The sequence below is a fragment of the Numenius arquata genome, chromosome 11, assembly GCF_964106895.1.
Source record: "Numenius arquata chromosome 11, bNumArq3.hap1.1, whole genome shotgun sequence".
NCBI lineage: Eukaryota > Metazoa > Chordata > Aves > Charadriiformes > Scolopacidae > Numenius > Numenius arquata.
This window is the reverse complement of record NC_133586.1, coordinates 24,492,336-24,508,531: the sequence shown is the minus strand read 5'-3', so window position 1 is coordinate 24,508,531 and position 16,196 is coordinate 24,492,336.

The window sequence follows — 16,196 nt, the reverse complement described above, 5'->3', positions numbered from 1 at the left end:
CTCCAGTGTATTTGTGTTAATTCCTTTTTGATTACAAGGGAAAAATCCTTTTCTTGTTGTGTGGGGTATTTGGCTGGGAGGGTTCACAACCTGCAGCCAGCTGTGGGGCGGAAATCAGCCGCTGAGGATGCCCAGCGGTGCCGCCGCGTCCTGCCATCCCTGGCACCGACTGCAGTTGGAGCTTGGTGAGATGGGTAAAAGTGCACAAGGTCTAAAACTTGCCAATTTTTGACCAAAGTTTTTGCCTTTTTTTTTTTTTTTTTTTAAAGATCTCTCTCTCTCTTTTAGCCTGATGGTGTCCCTTTAACAGCATAAAGATGTTCACGTTCTCTGCAAAAACATTAGAAGTAATTTTCTTTTTAAGGCAGGAGGGGAGAATTGGTCTGTAATGTGTTTGCAACGTAACTTGCATAAAAATACCAAAAATATATCAAGGGTTTTCACAGGAGTTGGTATTTTTTGAGTGTAAAAGTTAATCTTTATTAGAGATGTGCCAATCTATACTGCTTTGTTGTAGTGTTGTTACACTTAGGCATTTCAGTTAACTTAAGAATATATACTGTAACAGTATACTTTGTACAGATTTATTTAAAATTTATTTGAAAACTGAAATAAAGTAGGCAGAAAATAAAGATATTTATTTTTCATTTGACTATGTAAGAAGGTATCATTCTTTTGGTTTTAGTGCACTGATGTACCAAGCCTCAGAACCACTGCTTTCTCCAGCTCATAGGATGCTTTTCCAAGACTGTGGATACGTGTATGTGTACTGCTGTGTTGATAAGTAAATGCCAACGGAGTTCGTTGCTTTTATACATCCCAAAGAGAAGTTCTCCACCCTTCATTTTCTGTTTTCTGACCGAAAAGGTGTGTGTTTGTGAACAGTGTTCACACAAGTTCTGCCATCCCACTCTCACATCAGCTTATACCAATGCCAGGATGGGAGGATTTGCCTACGTACCTTCCCCAAAACACCCTGGTCCACAGTGGCATCATCAGGGAGCAGTTCAAATGTGTGTCCTTTGGGCTTTGTGTAAAGCAAACACAGAACAAGAAAAATCAAGATGTTAAATCCATTAGAAAACAAATCCCTTATTGTACAGTAGTATGGAGATCTCTAGTCAACCTGCCATTAATAATAGATTCTTATTTTTTGAATGATCTATTTAAAAGAACAGCAAGCATTGTATTTGCTAGTAAATCTGAAGTGTTTACATGGAATTACTAAATAAATTATTTGATCTAAGATGGCTGTCATCAGTGCTGATTTTTAATGGTGGAAATTAATTTTGGCAGCTGCTTTTTTACTTTGTGCTGTTCTTTAAAATCTTCTAAAGCACATTTTTTTCCATGCATCCTTGTGTTTTAAATTAGATTCTGAGGAAGACACAAAGCATACTTCTCCCTGCAAGGTCTGACAGGAGTGCTAGCTAGTGTTTTCCAACCCCTTCCACATCATGAGAGACTGCCCCTTCATATCCCAAACAACTGGTTACATTGCTGAGACAGAGCAGGATGCTCTCAACTGGAAGCCCTGTAGCAAATTGTACTGCTTACCTGCAGTTTTCGCTGGTCTGAGTCTTGGTGCATGTATATATATAATTTTTTTTTTAGCAGAAAGCGTTGGAATAAAAGTAAAACATCATCCTTCAAGGTAACAAGTTGTCAAGCTCAGGTCCAGCATGGCTTGGTCCTGCTTTCCACTGTTACGAGGCTGTGGGAGAGCCCCATGCTCCCAGCCCCCTGACCCTGCTCAGGGCTCCCAGATCTGCAGGCAGTGGAGAGAAGCTTTGGATCATTATCGAGGCTGAAGGCAAATTCGGGGGGCTTCCACCCACTGCGAGCAGCAGAGGACTGGGGCTGCTCTCTGACACAGGGGAGCTGGCTCGCATGGCTCCCAAAGCTCTTCAGCTCCTGGGCTGGGGGATGGAGTGGGTGATGCCCTGCACGGGGGCTCCGTCCCGGCGCCAAGCTGGTGGGGTTCCTGGCTGCCGGTGGAAAGCAGCAGGAGTGCAGCCAGTGAGAGGCTGGGTGGAGAAATCATGTAAAAGGACCAGGCAGGAATAGCAGACAGTGGTTGCAAATGCAGAGTCTGGCCACACCGTGTCCTCCTCTAAGCAAGCACTGAATACGGTTGTGCTTTCTTAGGTATGCAAAACTGGGAAAAAAAGTGAAACTATAAATAATGCAATCTATCCCCACATTTCTCATTTCCCAGGTTTTTTTGTACAGCATGCTAAGTCACCTAATGTTTAATTTAATGCTCTCAATGCCAGATCCCTGGTTAGAAAACCCATCGAACGCTTACATTATGCACTATTTGAAATTTTTTTGGATGTGGATTTCATGCTTGATGTTGAGGGCAGCCTTCACGTCCTACCCCAGCGTGCTCACACCACAGCGGCACTGCCGGCTGCTTCATGCATGCGGGGAGTGATGAGCCCAGACCCCGCTTCATGCATAGGGCCAGCATCTCCCCCAGCCACCTGCTCCTCCACCCCACTCCTCTCGCCCTTGCTGGTTTGGAACGGTCCAAGGTTTCCATCCGCTGGCCCTGCAGTGCAGCCCCAGCTCTCCCTCAGCCTTTCATCCCCAGCTGCTCACTGTTCACAACACACTGCACACCACACTGCTTCCATTGCAAATAACTCTGCTCTCCCGTTATTCTTCTGAATAGTGTCTTTATACTCATCTTTTTCTCATCTGAGAGCTGGCACATGGTTATGAGTAGTATATTCCAAGTAATTTGCTTTCTGGTTTTGGGGGAAATTAAGCACACTGGTAAAATGGCTACATTTATCTGAGGAACATCAGGAAACTTAATTGGGACAGATGTTTCACAAAGCTGATACCTACCAGCTGATAGCTACCTGACCAATGGTTGGCGCTTCAGAAGAAGTTGGAAATGGATGCTCTGCACCTTGCAGAGTCATGCAATGCCCTTATTTTGGAAGAAAATATTTCCTCATTAGCTTCATTTCCCATCCTCAACCCCCACACTCTCTATTTAGCATGAGGAATTACAAACATAGTTCAGGAGATGATTCAGCCCACCGCTGAGCCTCACAGCTGGGATGATGGTTTAATACAGGAGCTGGCAGAGAACAAGGTGGACAGCCTGACCGCTCCAGGGACATGCAAGCAGCTCTGGTCCCACTGCCTGTGGTGGTGCCTCCTGTCATTTTAATGCTTAAAACCCAAACTGAAACATCGGAGAAAAACAATGATCACAAACTTGTGGTTTTAGTAATTGCTTGCATTTGTTTGTGACTGATGGGGTGACACTCCAGGAACTCAGATACGGAGCATCTTGAACCAGCTTTGCCTCTCATGATGGCTTCCAACCAAAGCAATTTCTTCCACGCTGGCTTGCTTTCCATTGTAGAAAACCTGCCATCTTTTTTGGAAATTGGCTAAAGTAGGTTATTCAGGAAAAAAGAAGTGCCACGGGATGGCATTTTCTGACATAGGAAACCAGAGCAGGTAATTTTGCTGTCACTAAGGAAAGGTGACTCGAAAGCTGACTAACAGCTCCCTCCAGTGCTGCCGTGTGGGTGTTTGGAGCGGAAACTGCTCTTGATTTCAAGACATGCAAAATTGTAATGAGGGGGCATAGATGTGAACTTCATCTATCTCCAAACAGCTTCCCCTTCAACCCAGCACACCATGGTAACTGGAAAGATGTAATTTGGATTATTTCACCCCAGATTTGTTTCTCCAAGTCTAAAATATGGAGATGCCAAAAGTGGCAAAAGAGAGGAGCTTAAAAAGGAGAAGCAATACTGGTGATAACATCAAATAGTTGTTCAGATGGGAAACCAACCTGATCATTTGTTGTAGCTACCCACAGGAGGGGTGGGAGAGGCTTGTCTCCTGTATTTTACTTTATAACTCACCCAGCATTTAGGTTGGCCTGGGAATCAAAAGCCATAGCAAAGATGGATGATGATTTCTGCTGTTGGGCAAGGAGCAAGGTAGTGTGACTCCTGGCAAGCCATTGCTCTGTGCCTCCCGGACAAGCTGGTGCACAAATGTCTCCAGCTGTTCTGGAGGCTGGCCAGGGCATTTGGAGGCTGCTGCCTGCTCCTGGGGCAGCTTCAGGCAGATGCTGCCGTGGGGAGCTCTCTTCAGGTTGCAGTGCAGCAGACACCTGGCAGCACTTACACTGAGCACTCGCCGATGGATGCCTGGAAGAGCATGACCCTTGTCCCGGTTTGAAGTAAAACCGAACCAATTTTCTGTTCTGTAACTTTACATCCTAGCTAGGCCTCCTCTAACTCTCTGAAATTAACGGCACATTGTGGAGAAAACTGCTCGTTCTCAGAATGATAAGCCCAATGTTTGTGCTCCATGCCAAGGAATGGTATGCAGGGAGGCCCTTGCTTATACTTATTGCTGTAACAACCAAGGTCAGCCAATTTCGTTATTTGCCCCCTTAGAGGGTCGGAAACGGAAAAAACGTAGAGGGGTCACATCAGTGGGGAGGAGTGGACAGGACAGGTGACCCAAACCTGACCAACTGGGGTATTCCATCCCATCTGCCCCATGCTCAGTATAAAAGCTGAGGGATCAAAGGGTCAGCCCCCCTTTCCTGTGGTGGCCGACATCCAGAGAGGACTCTGTCTGTTCATCTGCCTTTGATCCCGATCTGTGTGTTCCTGACTCCAGAGCTGGAATCCAGTTCCCATTCATCACTGAGTCCAGTCTGGGACTTCCCCAGTGCCTGCCGGTGACGTGACTGTCATCCTGGGAGCTTGATACGGTTTTGTATATATTGTATCTATTTCATTATTTTCTTCTTTATTTTTATTTTAATATTAATTCTTCATTAAAGTAGTTTAGTTCATTCTAAACTTCTGAATCTCCTTATCTCTTTCTCCTCCTCTCTCCTCTTTTGGGGGGGAAGAAGGGGGGGGAAGGGCCATCTGTCGGTCCAGTTTTGGTAAATTCGGCTGAAACCACGACAACCCTCAACAAGGATGCCCTGAAACACAGAGGGAAAGAGGGAACACAGCCGAAGCCCAGCCTAGCCCTGACCCTAGGACAGCTGCTCAGTTTCCCTGTGCATCCCACCCAGAAGTGCCTCCTTGAGTCAGTCTGCACCCATCACACCTCAGCTGCCTGAGAGGAGGAGCAAACGCTTTGAGGATTGACCAGAAGAACTGAATTGTACTAAAACAGAAGGCGGGAGATTTCCTGAAGTGCCATCTCCCTACCCTACTGGGTGACACAAACAGTAACTATGGCTGTAACCTTCACTGCAGTTCACATCCTGCAAAGCATTTCCAGTTGAGGCTGTTCACCTCAGTCATGAAAATGAACCTCCCTCAAGCGTCTCTTCCAGGAATGGCCATGGGAAACCACCTTGCAACACTTTCCACTGCGGCATCAGCAGAGGGGCAGAACAGCCTCCCGACAGTAACAAAGGCAGTCAGTGGCCTGATGTGATTGCTGGGCTCCCCGTAACCACAAGAGGAGCTGCTTTACCCTGAGAGTGAGCAGTCCCTCATGTTACAGAATCTTTGAAGCTTTTCTGAGTGAGGGAGATCAGATTTACTTCACCAGCTAGTGATGTTCATGCTCTCCCTGACTTTGCCAATTGGTAAATCTATCCCAAGATAATACCATTCAGCCAGAAGATCATGTCCCTTCTTGACCAAAATCACCTCTAGCAGCAATAGCAACAACCATCCCTCTGGGTGGTGGTGTCCCCCCACCATGTAAGTGTTTGCTCTGGCTCATAGCAGATGCTGATGTCCCCAAAGACTTTGTGATCTACACATCACTTTAACCAGTGGCTGCAAGAAGGGAGTTTAATGGAGAGTGAAGCCAGGGTTGCTGGGGACAGATGGCCTCCACTGCTTGTTGGGAGATCCTATGTTTGGGCTGAGTCATGGTGATGGCTGGCAGGAGGGACTGAGCCCGGGGCTGCACAGTGCCAGATCCAACACCCAGGAGAGTCCCTGCCTGAGCAATGGGGGGCTTGGCCCTCAGGGACCTTTCCCATATGGCTCCTCCTGGGCACCAAAAACCCCACAGATAAAACCTTTGGTGGAGGTTTGATTCGGAGGAGCTGCAGACACATTTAGCCAAACACTAGGTCTAAGCACATTAAAAGTAATGTCGTGTGCGGCATGAGCTGTGAGTCCCATCACAGAGAGCACCAGGGGCTTAGGGAATCCCTGTGCCCAGCTCTGGTGTCCTCTGGCCCTGCTTCTCCTCCTGGCCTTCCTGATGCCCCATGGCACTAAGTGCTCCTAATCCTCGCATTTCTGTGGTGGACTTCCCTTAGTTCATTTTTAGCCTGCAATTCAATGAGTTCTCAGCAAGGCTCAGCTTCTCAGTGATGGACTTAGTAACAGTGGATATGGCAATAACAAATAATTATTCAATAATTAGTAAACCAAATTAGTATTAAACTAAATTAGTAAATTTACTAAACTAAATTAGTAGTAAACTAAATAATTAGTAAACTAAATACCAGCTTAATTTGCTTTACGTAAAAATTATTATTACACTTTCTTATCCCCTTGTGCACCTTCTGGCAGCAAAAAAAAATTCATGGGTTTTCTATTATTTTAATGAAAGCTTGCAGCTCTTCCATAAACACCATTGAAGGTGTGTGCATGCAGCACACTGGGAAGCTTAAGAAGTGCAATGCCTTTAGTGCAGAGAGAAGAGCTGACCTACGCATCTCTACAGGTACCTTCATAGAAGAAGTTTCTGGTAGCAGATGAATCTTGCATAAAACAGGGTAGAAAGAGAGAGTGGCTGGAAGATGAAGCACCCCTAGAAATCACCTTTTGGTTTTAAAAATCTGCCGCTCTACCAAAGGCTAAACATTCATGAACCTAAATAAGTTTCTGAAGCACCATCATTTGGACAATAGCAAAGTACACCTGAGAAGGGTGAGCTACAGCACTGGGAAGTCTCTCCGTGAGAGAAGGACCCTGTTTGGAGCCAGAATACATACCCTTGAGTCCTCCTGGTGTCACAGCCAGGGGACTGCCCGTGTGCCACCGTGGGCCATAGTGTCTCTACCCAAGTGTAGACAGTCCTAGGACACAAGGATTCCTGGCATGACCTTCACAGCCCCTGGCTGGAAGAGCAGCCCAGCCGTGGCTTTTTGGGGAGTGGAAGGGACTACCCAGTCCATTCTCCTGAAACAGCTGTGGGCACATGGCCATTAGATGTGGGACTGCTGGTGGGAACATCTGGCAACCATCACTGCATATCCCAGGACATTTGTCATTCATAAGGCCATCAGACATCATTGCCAATATGTTGGCACAAACCTGGCACCTCTCTTGGCCTCAGCAGGATACGCCATGAGGAACAGGCAGGAAAGAGACCCTCTCAGCTCCAACTCATGGCCTGCTCTCAGACCACTCAGCTACCAGCACCATTGAACTGGGAGCATGCTGGGCAGGGTCTCCTGAGCTCTGCTGTCCTTCACGTAGACTCATTCCCTACAAGCAACATGGTCTTCTGCCCTAATTTTGCCTGTAATGGGTAGTGGGATGAGAGGTGTATGGCTTGAATAGCCAACACCTCTGAGCTTCTCAGGAGAGCCCAGATGTTAACCAAGCCCCTATGGGGAGGAGGCAATGAAGCTTAGACTGGAGAACTGGTGGCCTATTTGTCTCCCAGTTGTCCATCCCCTAACAGAAAGAGAGAACTCGGTCTTCTAGGGATGAGTCAGGAAGCCAGATGCGGGATAAATTTCTAGTTCTTTTTTTCACTTCACATGACAAATGTGCTCATGCACTCCCTGGTGTGATGGCTCAGGTGTCCTTGGCCAGCACCCCAGCTCACATCTAAGTCTGAGTTTGGCAGCAGCCCAGTCCTGCCAGGAACATGTGCAATTCAGGTCGCTTGTCGAACAAACAAACCTGCATCAAACAGCAAATTTCAGCCTGTACCACAGCTCACTGTGAGCAGAATGGGTGGCCTGGCCCTATGTGCTCACCTCTGACCCAAGCTCTCCCTTGCAGGATATTGCAGAAGACACAGCCTGAGCCCTGGCTGTGGGCAATGGGCAGATGGACATTGCCCATGGAGCTAGGATCGCTGAACCCAAATGAAAGTACCAGAGTCATCGTTACTGGGTGAAACTGGATGCACCAGGGCAGCTCCCAGTCTCTTAGGAGAGTGGTGAGGAAGAGGAGGATGGGGAAGGCAGTGCAGTGTCAGCCATGCTCCTGATGGGCCCCTCAGTGGTGCAGAGATGGGTCGGGGCCCCTGGTTCAATCAGAGTAGAACTGGCTTTTTTGCTTTCAGTTGTGCACTCTCAGGTAATTCTGCCCAGACAGATCCTTGACACAAAATTGGAATCAGGTATTCAGAAAATGTAAACCATCTGTTGAGCAGCATGACAGCAGAGACCTCTTGGATCACTCGCATATATGAGCTCTCAAAAGACCTGCTCATTTGGGCAAAGTAGAGTTAGATATAATTTTTTTTAATGACACTGCCATTTTGAAGGGAACAACTCATTGCTTCCTGTGCATGTCCAGCATGTGGGCTTTGATCTCAAGTAGAATATTAATAGTAATTATTTTTGGCAGAGAAATGCAGGCATGCTGCCGCCCCTCTGTCAGCAGCTCACATTTGGGGTGCTGTGGGAGCTGCTGTGCCGGGAGGGGGCACCCACTGGTGTGGCCCAGTGCTCTGCCGCAGGCCATGCTGCCCTGCCACCCCCCCACGTGCCTGTATTTCACCAGCCATGGCTCAGCCAGTCCCTTGTTCAACACCTTTCCTCTGTCACAGCCTGAGAGGTCTGCGGGGCTGTCTCAGGTCTAAGAGGACTGTCCCTCCACCAGGCTGGCAGAGCCCGTTTTCCCAGGGCGCAGAGTGCTGCCCTCCTGCCGTGTCCCAGCATCTAACTGAGAAGCTTGGCTACAATATGCTTCTCTTTCTACTCTGAGCTGATTTCCTGCTCAAAAACAATGTGGTGATTTTCACCTAATGTCCACACAGGAACATTGGGCTTAAATAGCTTTGAAGTGAAGTACAAACCTGTTTTTCCCATTCGCCTTAGTAGCTAATTCTGAGCAAGCCATGTGAAAAACCAGCATTTCTAGGCTCGGCCACTGGGTGCCCAAAGTGAATTTGGAGAGGAAAAGAAAGGAGACCTGCAAGGTGCTCAGCCTGGGTTGGGAAGTAAGAGGAAATGGAGGTAACATGGGGCTTGGTGCTCCAAAACATTGGAGATGGGAAAGAGATGCCCCACAATGCTCCACATGTCCTGCTCTTTGAGACCTGATGACCTGCAGGCTTCCCTGCCCTCAGCTCCGCTCCCAGCGCACTCCTGACCCTGAGCAGCTGCCTTTCGCTCTCCTGAGGTTCTTGTGTCTGGTCTGACTCTCCCTCCTTTCATGTTTTCTTTATTCCTGTTCTTTTTTCTGCCTTTTAAATCTTTTTCTCCAATTTCAACGTCTTTAAAGGATGGGTGAAGCTGACTGCTGTGTGTTCTGCTGTTAAACAGCTATTTACTAGGCACCAAACCGCACTATTGTGAGTATTGAAAAAATACATATCAAAGCTTTTCAAGACTCTAATCCAAACAGAGCACAAAGGATTGGCAATTTGGGCAGTCCCTGGGCAGTCCTGAGCTCTCCTTCTTCCAACTGCACCTACAAATCCAATGCCCATGTGCAGAGATCCATCAAAGGTGTATCTAAACCCAGCAACATCCAAATGGAACTTCATTACCACAACATCCCTGTGCTTAGCTCCCCAACACCTCCCAGCAGGAACAGGAACTCCCTTTTCCTTCCCAGCAGCTTTTGGCTGGCACAGAGGTTTTTCACCAGTGCTTGAAGACCACAAGGGTGTGATCACTTCAACCCTTGCTCTCTCACCAAAATGGCCCCATCCCAAATGTGATGCATCTTATTTCTGCCCAGATCTTCCACCTAGCCCTAACACATTTAATGGTTATGAGATTAAAATAAATGCTCATCTATTTAAATAATTTCCAGAGAAAAGTACAAATCCATTTACAAGATTTATGTTTGATGCAATCAGGTTCCAAGCCTGGGGAGAAGGAGGTGATAATACTTTCCTGTCCAGCCTTTAGATTAATCAACTATAAAATACAGTGGGTTTAGTAGACAATTCTTTAGTGCTTGCACTGTTATTCACAAAAATCTTGGGTTCAGCCCCTCATTTTATCAGCAGTCTGATATCAGGAACTTTCAGAAAAATGTAAGAAAGCTTTGATCCAGGAACTGCGCTAGAGGACTCCAGAGCTGAGGCTCTGTTAGATTTTTCTGTAGTGGTTTAACTACCAATGTAGCTGTCTCCTTCAGGCCGTGCCATGGCGTGGCACCACAGCCACTCTCGCAGCTGGCTCACGTCTGCATGTTGGCATGTGGGCCAGGGCTGGGTGTCCATCTGCTCCTGGTGCTGAGGCTGTAACTTCCCAGGGCAGGAGAGGCACCAGCTTGAAGGTGATGTGAAGGTAAAATCCTGCAGACAATGCAATATCCCAGTGGGGCTGGATTGGCCTGGCCTGTCCTGTTCTCCTCTGCTCCAGTGCCATCCCAATGGCAGATATCCAGAGCTGGGGCAGGCTGTGAACATCAAGACCAGAGGGAGGAAGTGGCTGCAATGAGGGGTGGAGGTTTCCAATGGCACGTTAATTTGTGAATCAGCTTTCCTTGTTGAGTTGCTCAAGTCATCTGGGGGCACCATCATTTGTAGGTTTCTTATATTCCCCTTCTCCAAAAATCTCTGCAGAGCCATTGCTTAAATGTATATGATTTGCATGTTGTTTTTTTCACATCCTTCCCTGTTGGGAGTTCCTCTCCATTTCTCCTGGGCTTGCTCACAAGGAAGCAGAAAGGGGTCTCTCCTAAGACCACCCTGTTCCTCTTGCTGCCACCCCAGCTCGCTCTCTTCCAGAGGGTAAGACTGCTTCAGTAAACGTGACACTCTGCCAAGACCACTCTTGCACCAATTCCCAGCAGGAGTTAACTTCCTGAGGACCTACATGGGTCTTTCCCATGGAGCCAGGAGCAGGGGCAGGCAGTGCCAGCCATCCCATTCCCATCAGCCTGCCCTTATAGCTCCAGCCTCATGAAAGGGCTCAGGGTGGCTCAAGGGGGCTGGGAAAGGGCAGGGCTGCCCAGCAGTGCCCCCCGTTGTTCCATTCTGACAGCAGGGGTCAGAGAGACCCTGTAACACTGCTCTCAGTACCCTGATCCTGGGGAAAAGCCAAAATTACCTGGGCAGTGGGATAGCACACCCAGCACCATAGCTTTGCAGAGCAAAAAAATTGGGGAGCCTCCAGGGAAGCTGAGATGCAACAGCCCCCCTGCAAATTGAGACCCCTGCGGGCAGGCCCTCCAGGACAACAGGCTGCATCCCCAAAATAACCCTCCAGCTTTAAAGCTGCGGAGATTGGTGGAGGTCCCTCAGGACAAAAGGGGGCCCAGCATCCAGCATGATGTTTCAAGGACAAGGCATAGGGAAGTAGTAACAAGGCACTGTCAAAAGAGACACTAATTAATGCTAATTGCAAGTAATCAACCAAAGCTAAGAGCATGAAGGAACCAAGTCCTGGCAAAGCTGATATCTCCAGCTGGAGTGAGGAGGGTATTTGCTTGGCAGGTCGTGGTGGGAGAACAGATGTGGACACCATGCAGCCTCCCCACACTCTCACCCACTCTTCCCATATCCCATGCAGACAGAAGTGCCTATGTGCTGTGTGTGGCTCATCACGAGCTGCTGTCCCATGTCCCTTGGAATCAATTCCCATAGTCAGAACAGTTCATATCACGCATCTTGGGAAATCCTGCTGCAAAGCCTAGGATGGACTGCTGGTCCTCCCCAGGCTTCTGGCTGCTTCAAAGGCAGGAATCAGTGGATGAGATGCTGGGATATGCCACATCCCAAAGCAAGCCTTGCTCCTGTCCTCCCAGCACCATGGGCCCACCCAGGAGAGATTCTCAGTGCACATGGATTCTCCTGTGAGGCCTTGGGGCCCCTCTTCTCCCATTTTCTCCAGATATTTGAAGAATAAATAATAGCATTTCCAACACAGCATCTGCTTTCTGTCATCTGCAGTCTTCTTTTTCTCTCTAGAGACCACACTCCCTTCAGTTTTCCATCATCTAGACCTATAGCACTTTCCGCTTTTGCTGCTTTGGTCCCAGGATCCTCATGAAGCTCTTTGTGCTCAGAGCAGATCTCCGAGCATGACAGCGAGACCTGCAGCAGCAGTGTGACCCCAGCCAAATCATCACATCCCACTACTGAGCCCTGGAGTGCCTCCCTGAAACCAACGTGAGTGATGAACAGGGTGCTCTGGCCAGCTCCAATGAGGGTGGAAGTTTCCTCTTTCATTCTTGTAGTGTGATTCTCACATCTGCAGACTTTATTTGGCACCCAGATCCTCATGGGTACTGAGGAGCTCTCAGAATTGGGTTTGAAATCCTATCAAATTCCTTCTTTACCCATTCCCTGCAATTTCTCATAGAAGACAGATAGTATTTCTAGCCCTGCCCAGCTCCAGAATAAAAAGCAGGGCATAGATGCACCCAGGTGAGCATCACAGCAGGTGCTAAGCCATGATCCCTGCCAGGGCTGTGGTTCTTGTCTCTTCAATACTCATGATGAGTAGCAGACAGGACATATTCATAGCAGGCAGAATGGAGGTGTAAGAAATCTCCTTTCCTCTGTGCCAAGCCCCATGGGAACCACACAGGTCTAAGTCTAATGATTACCTCGCCAGACTAGGCATGGTGGAGACCCACTGGCAGATCTCTCTGAAAAAGTCTGGAAGAAAAGTTCAATCCCCTGCGTCTTGCTAGTAAATTCCCATTTAGCCATGATTTCTCAAATGCCTTTTGAGTGCTTTCCTTTGCTCTCCATGCCAGCAATGAGTCAGCCTTAGAAGCACATTGTCAGGCAATCCTGAGCTGGCCTCTCGCTAGGAAACACCATTTGTTCAGCAAGAGCAATATTTAAGTGCCCTCTGGTGGTAACTCCCTATGTCATTGCTGGGATTTCCCCCTCTCCTTTCTGCTCAACACCCACCCTGGGATATCCGCTGGGATATCTGCGCTCTGGTGCCAGGACAGTTCCTGCTTTGCTACCGCCCATGCACTCACAGGCGCTTCATGTCCTCCTTCATCGCCAGGTTCTGCAGCAAAATCGTCAGTGTGTCCTGGATTCCATTCCCACTGCGGGCCAGGGCGGCCGTGGGAGCTGACCTAGTTTGCTGCCCACGTGTCAGCTCATCCTCCTTGGCACCATCCGATAGCAGAGAGCCGCCTCAGCTGAGGATGCTCAGAGTGGGTACTCTCACAGCTCCCTTCTCTCCCCACTCACATTCATATTTCAGCCAATTTTAGTCAAAATTCGGATGTGTGAGATATCAGGGTAATTAAGTTCCCCTATGCTGCATGAAAAGCAGTGGCCAGGCAGGAGAACAAAACCTAAACTTGCTCCTCCAGTATGGAAAGACTGCAGTGAAAGTTCAAGCACAGTACAAGTCCTCAGAGACACTGCAGGAAATCAGGTTTTATAACCCTGCATTTCCTGAAACTCCTTTTGCAACTCACTGTTCTATTTAATGTCTATAAAATATATTACAGAGCCATTCATTTTTCCTCAGAAAAAAGCATTAGAGATACCTGCACAGTAGCTTCAACTGCTGTAGGGGAGAAGGGGCATATATCAGAAAATGTGTGCTTTGCCCAGGATGGGATCGAAATCCAGACTGACCATTTATTTAAACATGAAAGAGGCATTTGTAACCATCAGGTCGTGCTGCCCAGCTGCATGCCAGGGACATGCTTACCCTGGCTCTTTCTGCTCTGCTCCATGAGGGGAATTGCAAAGTAAAAGTGAGTCTAAGGGGAAATATCCATCCATCTGGGAGCCTGCTGATCACAGGCAGACATCGCAGGCATTCTGGTGGGATGCAGCATTCCAGGGGCTCCCTCCTGCCCCGGGCAGAAGGGAGCAGGGGGGCTGCAGCCACTGGGCAGCAACCTACCAGCCTCTCCACTCACCACCATGCATGGGCTGCACCCCTGTGTTTATACTGCATGGTCCAGACCCTTGTGCACAGCTCTCCTCTCTCACATCAATCCCTAGCAGGAAACCGTCTCAGCACCCCACACAGCAGCCCTGAGGTGGCAGGGTGCCATCCGAGCCACTGCTCCAGAAGGTGCAGAGCTGTCACCTGCAGGTTGCACATTACCTTGGGTTACTGTGGGTTGGTTGAGCAGGAAAGGGAGTGACCCTTCAGGTCTGGTTAAAACTCCACTTTGCCAAGAGCTTTCGTTCTGCAGGAAGGCTGAAAGCCTTGTAAATTAGGGCCAAGGCTGACAATGCTTCGTTTCCATGTGCTCTGTTCCTGGCACTCAGATGAGATGATCGCGTGAAATGTGTGTGTGTTAAATACCGGCCCCAGAACTGTGAAATAAAGTTGCCTGAAGCTGACCTCTTTAATTTGCATTTCAGCTTGCTCAACAAACAGTCTGTATGTCACAGGAGCAGCTCAGCACATGGCAGTTTTAAAAATGAAAAGAAGCTATGTAGCTGATTAAATACAGACTAAAGCATATATTTAAGTACTTACGATTTCTCCTGGCCCATAGAATAAATCAGCTTATTCTGCAAACTGTCACAGACTTAACTTGGTCTCCCCTAGGTGAGTTCAGCCTGGGTGCTCTCTGCCCAAGTGTCAGCCAGGTGATGGGGACAGGTCACACCATACACCTTGGTGCCCATATGGTGAATGCTCACAGTCCAACATAAGAAATGCACATGGATGTCCTGGTTCAGCACCAAAAATGGCAAAGTGAGCAGCTCTGCGACTGTCCTGCCTTCAGTGCAATCAGCACAGGTTAGCAGAGAACCTCTGCAGGTCTTCTGACCTCAGCCTCTGAAAGGACACACTGCAGCATCTGCTCCACCAGCCTACTTTGTCCTACCTGCCCCAAATCTCACCCTGACATTTCTGTGCCAAGTCACAGAATCACACAACTACACACTGGTTGGGGTTGGCAGGGACCTCTGTAGGTCATCTGGTCCAACCCTCTTCTCGACCAGGGCCACGCAGAGCCCATTGCCCATGACTTTGTCCAGGTGGCTTTTGAACACCTCCAACAATGGAGACTCCACAACTTCCCTTGGCAACCTGTGCCAGTACTTGGTCACCCTCACAGTGAAAAAGTGTTACCCAGTGTTCAGACGGAACCTTCTATGCTTCAGTTTGTGCCCATCATCTCTTGTCACCCTGAAAAGAGGTGGGCTCCATCCTCCAACTACATTCTGGGCTGCATCCCCAGCAGCATGGCCAGCAGATCCAGGGAGGTGATTCTGCCCCTCTACTCCGCTCTCATGAGACCCCACATGGAGCACTGCATCCAGCTTTGGAGTCCTCAGCACAAGAAGGATATGGACCTGTTGGAACAAGTCCAGCAGAGGGCCACGAAAATGATCAGAGGGCTGGAGCACCTCTCCTATGAAGACAGGCTGAGAGAGTTGGGGTTGTTCAGCCTGGAGAAGAGAAGGCTCCGGGGAGACCTTATAGCGGCCTTCCAGTACCTGAAGGGGGCCTACAGGAGAGATGGGGAGGGACTCTTTATCAGGGACTAGATTGATAGGATGAGGGGTAATGGTTTTAAATTGAAAGAGAGGAGATTTAGATTCGATATTAGGAAGAAATTCTTCGCTGTGAAGGTGGTGAGGCCCTGGCCCAGGTTGCCCAGGGAAGTTGCGGCTGCTCCATCCCTGGAGGTGTTCAAGGCCAAGCTGGATGGGGCTTTGAGCAACCTGGTCTAGTGGGAGGTGTCCCTGCCCAGGGCAGAGGGTTGGAACTTGATGATCTTTAAGGTCCCTTCCAACCAAAACCATTCTATGATTCTATGATTCTCTTTGTACCCCACCTTTAGGTATTTAGATACATTGATGAGATCCCCCTGAGCCTTCTCTTCTCCAGGCTGAACAGTCCCTCTCACAGCCTGTCCTTATAAGAAATGCTTCAGTCCCTTCATCATCTTTGTGGCTCTTCACTGGACTCTCTCCAGTATGTCCCTGTATCTCTTGTGCTGGGAAGTCCAGTGCTGGACACAGTGCTCCAGGTGTGGCCTTCCACATGGTGAAGCCATGCTGGCCACTCCTGATGATTTTCTTGTACCTTCACATGCCTGGAAATGGTTTCCAGAAGTAGCTGC